Below are 9,680 nucleotides of genomic sequence, written 5' to 3'. Positions count from 1 at the left end.
ACTGTTTCAACTGATAGTTATCTGATGTTCAAAGGGCCCTCGGTCAAGCTCTATCTTGGCCGGCTGATCCCGAATGTAAAGGGTTGGAGGAAACTGAAAAGACTGACATTGCTCATAAAGCTCAGCAAATCTTTACTACCCCTAGCAAAGCACTGCATATCAATTATTGAAAATGTTAAAAGAGAAAAAAAAATGGAACTGCTGATCTTTCTGTAAATATAGAGAAGAGCACTGATCTCATTTACTGTTATGATGCTTTCATGAGTCACTGCACAATGTAGGCAGAAATGTTAATTTAACATTGTCTCATCAGTTTGTGACAAGCCAAGCAGCTGACATCATTTAAACACAGTGGTCCTCATCTGACCTGAAAGCTAAATTCCTCAGTCACCTAAACCAATTTTGTGCTGTTTAAAAGCCCTTGGACATGTTGTGAACTTACGTGACAGAGGTTATGGAGGTATCTTTGCCATCTCCGGTGTTCAGCTATGGTGTACAGAGGAGGAAGGGCAGCATGGGTGATTGGTGAGGGATGGAGTAGATGGTCAGAGGAGGAAGACTGTCCTGTGACTGATGCTTCTTTCCATCACCTTTTTAACCAAGGGTAATCCAGGTTCAACCTAAGCTAAAAGCAACATTTCCCCATGGGGAGACCCACTCTCTTGGTCTTAATATGGTCCAATAACTGAAGGTAAAAACAAGTTCCTTAAGGTCTTAAACCAACACAGCAGAGAGCAATAAATAATCTGGATAACTACAGTTAGTTACTTTTTCCACATTGGTCCCACTTATGATACATTGTACACAAATTTGGCATTTCAGATACTGAAACCAAAGTAATTTGGGTCTCCTCAGGTATTATTGATATGCTCATCTAGGCATTGCTGGACTTGCAAGAATCTGCTGGTCCTAGTACTCTCCTCCATTGTCTGTGAAGTTCAACCATTTCTCTCATAGCCCCTCCTTAACCATCTGCCAAACCCACATGTCTCTCTTGGCACTATGTAACTTTCATCAGCTTCTTACACTGGTCTCTGCCACATCCAGCAATTTCTCATGTCATGTCCAGCAGTTTTCTAAGTCGTGTTCATCTTGCTTCACCTTGGGGCAGAGTTTTTCCTACTGGTAAGGAAACTGTGTTTTCTGCTATAACCTCTGACTACCTGGCATCAAAATTCACTCTGAGTCACAGGAAAGACTCAGTACCTCCTAATGTGCTAAGAAATATCCTAACAGGATATTTGTACATCACAGTGTCTTTAATTTAGTTCTCTCACTTAAAATACACAGATCATAGCTACTGCTCTTATATAAACATAGCTGCTCCTCAGTTGGATGTACACAGTTCAAGGGCAAGTTGCTAAACCTTCCCACATTTTGCAAGGTTAAGGAAAAGAAAATAAGAAAGATGAATTGAAAAAGGTGGTTTTGTTATCAGAAAAGAATTAAAGCCTGTCACTGTTCTAATTAGTAATAGTTTTATAAGCTTTTATATATATTACTGTATTTGAAATTTTAGCAGTTTTTCTATTCCAAACTCAGTATTCGAGCAGTGAGTTCCTTGAGTTCTTTGTAAGAAAAATGTATTTGTTAGGTAACTTGTTCTCTGTTAAGTCCTTATGAAATGTGTGTTAAGAGCACGCTGACCTTAGACATTTAACTTGTCCATCCACAGAAGCCATTATCTAGCACAAGGGAGAGCAAGGACACAGTATGGGTGGGTTGATCTGAGAGGGAATACAATTTACAGGAGCCAGTGTACATCTGAGACTTCATAATGGTTTCTATCACTCTTCCCAACTCAGTACACTTTCAAGCTACAAGTGATGCCAATACAGGAAAGCTTAAGCATTACTTTCAGGAAGGGTACCCTGGAATGGAGTTCACTCTTGGTCACCTCATGGGAGGTCACCACCACTCAGAGAAGGTGAAAAGAAAGTCAAATATGTCATCTTTCACAACTAAGATATATCAGTTTCTCTAGTAGCTTTTCTTATACATTTCCTTTGCACACAGGCCACATGAAACAAAGGCAAGGCATAGAGTGCACACAGTATTTTCTATTAGAGCAAAGCATTATGTATTCAAAGTCTGTAGGTTTTTGTCAGTAATGAGTTGAAGTATCTAAAGAGATCTGAAGATGCTTCTTTTTCTATGAACTCCATCTCTCCTGTATTTCAGATCATTCTGTGTCTGGTGGTAGAAAAAGGTCTCTCAAATCTCTATGTGAACTGCCTTTAAATTCCCTTCCAAGGCTGGTACCTCTACTGGTACTCAGTTTAAATAACATTGTGGTAGATTTATACAAGATTTCCTAGAAATAAAGAAAAATTGAGATGCATTGTAATTTGGTGCAATCAAAATGCAGCTAATTACCAAAAGATTGCTTGAATTTTCAATTCCTTTACTCTCGGTGTTATTTCCTACTTGCTTTTTCAGCTTAAAACAGAAGCTCTTCAGGTCACACAGGTTTTCATATTTATGTAGCCACTGTCACACAGAGAGAGCTAGCAGAAACTAACAATAAAATACAACATTCTCCAGAAAGAAACATGTGCAATAATTAATCAAAAGCATCAGAGATACAATAGTCACAAATTAAAGCATCTCTGTCTATAGAGAACTTTGCAGAACTGGACAAACATTTTTTGAAGGTTATAAAGTTTTTAGCATGACAAACAGTTAAACAGTTCTGCTCTCTGGCCAGTCTGATGACCCATTGAAATGTCCTTCATAAAATGTCAGCTCACAAGTAATAAAAAAGAGATTAAAAACCAGCATAAGTTGTTGTGGTTGCATTTTTTGAAGGCTTTCCTACTTTCCCACTTGCTGAGATTTCCTGTCAAACTATTATTAATACACTGGGAGTATGAGTTTTGATGGTGTAACCATTGACCCCACACTGAGAGGCAGGTTTGCAGCCTGGCTTTCTCTTTCCTTCAATCTGACATGGGTTTATGAACTACTGTAGCATAACAATGCAACAATAAGGAAAAAGAATAATGTGGCTGTACATTGCCTTAATTATTCTAGAATAACACAAAGACTTGGGATGGGGTTTTAGGGAGCAATAACTACTGGCTGTGTCAAAGCTGACTGGTTTAGCCCCTACAGTCCCATTCCTACAGTCCACACAAAGGAACAAGCTGGCACAGGTTTGAGCAGAGAAGCTCAAGTGTCCACTCTGCCTGCAGTGTTTCTGTTTTCTCTCAATTTCCATTGTATTCAAATTAAAGTGCTTTAATTGCACTCAGCTCCAAGGCTAAAAACGTAGGGTTTTTACCCTAGGTAAAAACCTAAACATAAATTGAAGGGACTTTATGATGCAGCAGTAAAAAGAATGTCTTCTCCTTGAAAATATACATCCAAAAGTCTACATGGATTTGCCAGAAAGTGGCTGGCAGGTTGTACCTTGTCTAGTTTCTACCACCTGAATCTAAACAAGTAGCACACACTGTGAAATTGAGCCTGGCATGGGGCTGTACTCTTCAGTCCTTGTTCTTTAGAGAAGGAGGTAAATGGAGGTGAGAAGGAGGTAAATGGAGATCAGACAGTGTTAATTTTACCCTCTAGTTCCTGCTTGGTTGTGTAGGATGAGGCACTGAGGAGAAGACAGTGCTTGTTTGGGGCAGGGAGGAATGAGCTTACCCAGGATGCAGGACCAGCCTCTCCTTCCAGACACAGATGGTGTTGGATAGTTATGTAGAGTGTTGGATTGGTCTTTACAGTTCCCTAACGAAAGCTCATGGTTCAGCCTTTTGTGAGCTACTTGATTTTAAACCTGTGATTGGATGAATTACCTTTTAGTTTTGTTTACTTAAAGTTATTCCTCTCCTGTTTTTTATTTCATCTATTAGAAATTATTTTAATAGCCTATCATCTATTAAAAAAAATTAGTGTTATATCTTTTGTCATTTATCACCTCTTTCTTCTTTATGTTCAGAATACTCTAAATAATAGAGGTAATAACATTACACTGTTTTATAGGGATTTTTTCCTTGTTAGAAATAAATGCAAATTCTTTGCTTCCTGGTACTAGGGTTTGTTTGCCATTTGTAGCAGCATTGCACCTATAAGCCACATGAAAGAAAAAGATATATTTCTGCTAAGAATATAGAAAAAAACCCCAGCTAACCTATGCTAGTTTTTATCAATACATGTATGAATAATGTTTCAGTGGAGACATTGGATTTTCCATGGATTTAATTATAAATTGCTACCTCCTAATTTATTGCTGACCAGGAAGTCTTCCACTCAGAAGAGTAATATATCTCAGGTTGCTCTGCAATAGAAAGTTCCCAGCTACCTCAAGACTGAAGAACACCAGTAATCTGACAACAAAACAGGACTGTGATAAGCAAAACCAGCTCCATGATGAAGCCTGGTAAACCTGGGGAAAGGCTGAGATGACAAATTGCAGCATTTCAAGACACAGAAAATGCAGCCTGTAGAGTGTCCTCGGGTACCCATTGTGGTGTGTTCTCCAGAGATGCTGAAGGGAGAGGCAATAGAATTTTGTTGCACCTTATTTGCATTGCATTAACCCCGTGCTTCAGGACACCAGTGGGGACAGGAAGATTTTGTTTTCCTTGTTTGACACTTGACCAGCTTTTCTTCTCCTTTGACCACTTCTTCTTCCCCTGATGCACCAGGGATTTTGGTGTCTGTGGCAAAACATACCTGAGAGTTACTGCTGCAGGCAGGCAGGCAGTTGTTGGGAGCACTGCTTTGGTGACTGCAGCCTGCTTAGCTGAAACACTGCTCACCTTTCTGAGGCCTCAAAAAATTAGTTACTGATATTAAACTTATATAAAGTTCCCCAGAACTGTCTTCTTCCCATGGGCAGCAAGGAGTCTCTAAATTACTTCTCAGAGCTGTGCCAGGAAACGTTTTTAAATGTTGGAAAGCACACAAGACACTTCTTAATACCTTTTCTGCTTATTTAACTCCTGGTTCACCCACCATAGATAGAGAAGAAAGAGTGCAACCTTGTAATTTTCTTCTGACACATGCAGAAAAGTTGTTTTAATAATATTGATTAGCATGTATTGATTTAGGGCTTCAAGTCAAAGGCTGCCTCTATTTTTTTTTCCTTTTTAATTTGCCAGATTTTATTAAGATATAAAGCTCTGTAGCCCCCCTCCCTGAACTACCCAACTACCACATGTTGAGAGAAGTAGAATTTATGTAAACTGTTTTCTCAGGAAAGAAAAATGCAGGGCAAAGTACAATAAACAACAAAGAAAACTTGTCTGTGGTCCCAGATCAATTTTTTTGTTTGTTTCATAATTCCCCCTGTTCTGGGTACTCATATTTTTCTGCATAACATGCAACATGTGTTGCTAGCAAATGCACATAAAATTTTAAAAATAAATATGGAAAGTACAGGATTGTTGTGTGAAACAGAAGCTTGCTAATCATTAATTAGCACTGCTAAAATTAGAAAGTGCTAAAGCTTCTCTCAGAATCAGACTCATTTTTGCCAGCTCTTGTGGTTTTAATGCAGTGTCTTTTCCTGAAGTCCTACCATAAGTTCGGTGATTACACTGGAATTTCAACTTTCATGTAAAAAAAAATGGCAATTTTAAGTGTCTTGTAGTTAAGAAAAGAAGGTTGAAAATGTGATTTAAATGTAACTTGGGGTGAAAGTAAAGCATCGCATGATACACTATCTATTTTTTTTTTTTTCCTGAAAATTAGAGAGCCAAACATTCACAGCTGAGGGAGCAAAGCTTTTGTTTTGCATGACAGGACTTCAGAGTGTCCTTTTTGTGCCAAATTTGATTTCTTGTGATTGGTCTTTTTCCTGTTGTAGTCATTGTCATCACTTAGTCTTGGCTCACTGTTAATCAGAATTAGAAGTCAGTCAGAGATCAGTCTGAGTTTCTCAGGTTCAGAAGTCACTTCCACTGGGAACTAGCCAGATAGTGTGTCAGAGTAATACTTTCACTGACTGAAATAGTTCAGCATGCCAATATGTGTGAGATACTTGTCTCCCTTTTAGTTTTCCACTCCCACTCTGCAGTGATTTAGCTTCAAACAGTGGAAAAACTAACTATCTGTTAATGTGATTTCTTCTAATTAATGAATATATACATAAAAGTAATTAGAACGGAGAATGTGAGACAACTTGGGGGAAAATGGCATCTTTTTTCCTTATCACTGTCTCCACTGCTTCAGAGTCACTGAAAAACCAGAGTCCCCCAGAGCATTCTGCATAACAATTTTGTGAAGCCGATTCCTTGACATTTTCTGTGAATTTAATCAATATTCTTTGACCAAACAAAAGCCAGCTCTCCTGCTTATTTATACTGATGAAATGAAGGGTCAGATTTGGGTGACTTAATTTGCCTTGTGTAGTACTTTACAAATGAGATGCCCCACCAAGCTGTAGTGTTTGTGGAGCAGACTCAGACTCAGGCTTTCCTAACCCTCCTCCATATTCAAAAATACACGGTGGGGAACAAAACATGCAGTGTCTTAGATAGGTACTGTCCCTCTATTCAAGCCCTAATACATCAAGCTAATTAATTTGGCTGTGAGGTTCATAATATAATGTTTGGGGAAGTCAAATAACCTCCCCTTTTTCTGCTCAGCTGCAGCACATTTTGACAACCAGACCCATCACTGTCCCTCAAGACCCCGTGTCATCTGTTGTACGTCTCATGTCTTCCTGGTTAGCAGGAACCACCTATATCCTGTATATTAGCAAGAACTAGCAATTGCTCTAGGATACATGATTTTCAGGTTTGTGGAGGCTGAATTACTGAGTTGTTTTTTCGCTCAGAAACATTTCTTTTCAGAAAAACTAAAGGAATTGTTTTTCATTGAAATCAATTTAGTGCTGAAAGCCCTAAGAGAGATTTCCCAAGATGCTTAAGTAGAATAGGTATGCAATAATAAGCATGATTTAAATATATTTGTCTGTAAATATTGGAGTACAGTACATCAATATATCAGTACAATAGCAATAAAGTAAAAATCGTGGGCAGAGTTATGGTTTCATGTTTTAGTACAGTGCTGGTGTTTTGTTAGTGATTATTTTTATTACCAATACACCTGCATGCTCTACTTGTGGACAGGGAAATTAGTATGCAGGCATAAACAGAAAGACACTTGTTCCCTGAAGACTTTACAGTGTAAGGATAAGTAGGAGGATGAAGAGTGGTGGAAAAATCCTGCTTTGATAAAACGTGTGAGAAGTGGTTTATACAAAGTTGCTCAAAGGCATCTGTGGTTCATTTCTGAAACGTCTGGAGATGCTTGGGGTGTGCAGGCACCCACCAAGGTGGGCTGCTGGCAGGGAGTGCTGGGCAGCCACCAGCTCCTCTGTGACATGGTCATGATTTGGGAAGTGGGGACCAGGACATCTCAGCAGGCACTGACCAGCCGTAACGCAGCCCCCCTTAGATGGTGGTTGCTTTAGATCCTGCAGTGACTTTGAAGGGTCTCAATTGAATTATCATGTTATTGCAAGTGAGAAATTTAATGCAGCCCAAAGGCCAGTTCTGTAGGTGTCTAGGTAGAGATTTAAATATATATTTAGGTAGGTAGCTGGAATATTTCACCTTTAGGTTTTCAGGCAATGAAAAGAACCAGAACTACCCATAGACTGGGCAAGTGTGAGCTACTGACTTCTGTGCCTGACTGTCAAGAGTGTGTGAGGAGACAGACTTCAAACATTTTCATTTGGAAAAAGCCTTTTGTGTCTTTAAAAATATTAATTGGCATCTATATTAGATAAAAGGTTGGAAGAGAAAGATTTTATATCCTTCAGACCTTGTGATCTTAACAGCTGTGAGTTGTAGTGTGCCTCTGTTAGCCCAGCTTCTGAAGTTGCTGCAGTGCAGAGAGCAAAATGGACAGAATGACAAAATTGATAGGAGTTGGGAAACTTCTCAGCATTTGTCAGAGACTCAGCACCTGTAGCTGATCTCCAAAACATATATGTTTGGTCCACTGATCTTGATCAAGGTATAAATCAGAGAAGAGAATTCTGCCCACTGTACCTTTCAAAAACATAGAGATGCAGATAGGTTCAGTAAAACAGGAGAGTGTGAATATAAATGTGAAATGAAATATAGATAAAAACACCTTTCCTCAGACAGTTTTAATATTAATATCAGCATCTCTTGGATGAAAAAAGAGCAACATTTTGTGGTTGTGACATTTACCACGGTTACAAAACACACAGATTTCTTAGAGATATTTCTGAACTTTATAGAAGACAGAATCTACTTTGTAAATGGTTTTAGACTCAGTTCAGCCTGGTCTGTTCAATTCCATTACCTGTCTATACTTTGAGGCTTGAAAATAAAGTAGGAACAACTTTTAATGGGTTTAAAAAGTAGGTGTCTGTTGTACAGCCCTATGATTCTGCAGTAACTGTTGAGCAGAGTTACTTGTTTTCATTGCTTATGTAAAACTTCTTCAGAATCAAACATCCTATACAGATGGAGATGAAGAATTATCTGTTTGTCCCAGATAGCAAACCCACTATTTCTAATGGAATTGGATAGCATTAATAATATTTAACTTTTCACCATCTGCTGAAGAAATCTTGTGGGAAACTTTAACAGAAGACAAGGTCTGATTTGTAAAACCTGACTCACCCTCAGATGTTCTGAGGTTTGGGTGTTCTTAAAATGAACAGTAGATGGCTTCAGAGAACTTCACCACCAATGACTGCTGATTACAGTAAAGGTGGAAGACAGAACAACCCAAAAGATCTGATGTGGAAAAGTCAGATTTTCGGTTTTGCATAAACTAGTATTAAAAATGAAGTTTAAGTTGGACTGTTTGACTAAAATACACTGCCAAAACTCCACATCTAATAAAGCTTAAAGCTGTAGCTGTACTGGAATACATGGAAAGTCTGGTGAACCTAGTGTCTCCTGTGAGAGAGGAGCTCATACCACCAGTATAGGAGGGGATTTCTGAAGAGGGTATTCATTAAAGCATCCTTTCCTGTGCCTTTCCATTTCTCATCAAGCTGTTGTATCCATAGTGCTGTGGTTTCTTCTGCCAGTCTACTGATCTGAACACATAATAACTGGTTTCCACCCCATCACAGCAATGAACTCATAGTTCAGCTATACACTTCATAGCAACTAATTTGTACCTGTAACTTACTGAGTGCTTATTTCATGGCAGATCACTCACTTTCATGACAGTCATGATGTCATAGGTCTTATTCCCATCCCACCCCTCCCAGCAAATGTTTCTGATGCAGCTGAAGCTCTGAGTGGGTTTCTTAATCCTCCTCAAAAGTTCAGTAACTTTGCTCATTGTCACTTTCTCTGTTTTTCCAGTTCTGCAATCTCCTTTTTTAAGATGGTGTGATGGTTGGGTTTGTAGAACACCATGCTGGCATTTTCTGGTTTTCTCCTTTGTTCTTGTTCAAAGTAGAAAACCACAAGTATTGCATTGTCTTCTTCATTACCACAGCTAAAGCAGTTTAAACAACAGTGAACAGCCCTAACAAATGAAATGTTAGCAATGACTGGAACTTAATGATACTGGAATATTTCTAGATGTGAAGACATGCATTGTGTCAGATCTGCTTGACAAACTTCAATTTAATATTTAAGAGACTGACATAGATATCTTTTTGTTCTACATGTAAGGAAAAAGTCTCGATTGTCTCACACCTTTGGAGTTATTCTGGTGTTTGGCCACAG

The sequence above is a fragment of the Chaetura pelagica genome, unplaced genomic scaffold, assembly GCF_000747805.2.
Source record: "Chaetura pelagica isolate M959 unplaced genomic scaffold, ChaPel_1.0 scaffold258, whole genome shotgun sequence".
Classification (NCBI taxonomy): Eukaryota; Metazoa; Chordata; class Aves; order Apodiformes; family Apodidae; genus Chaetura; species Chaetura pelagica.
This window is presented reverse-complemented; position numbering follows the sequence as displayed.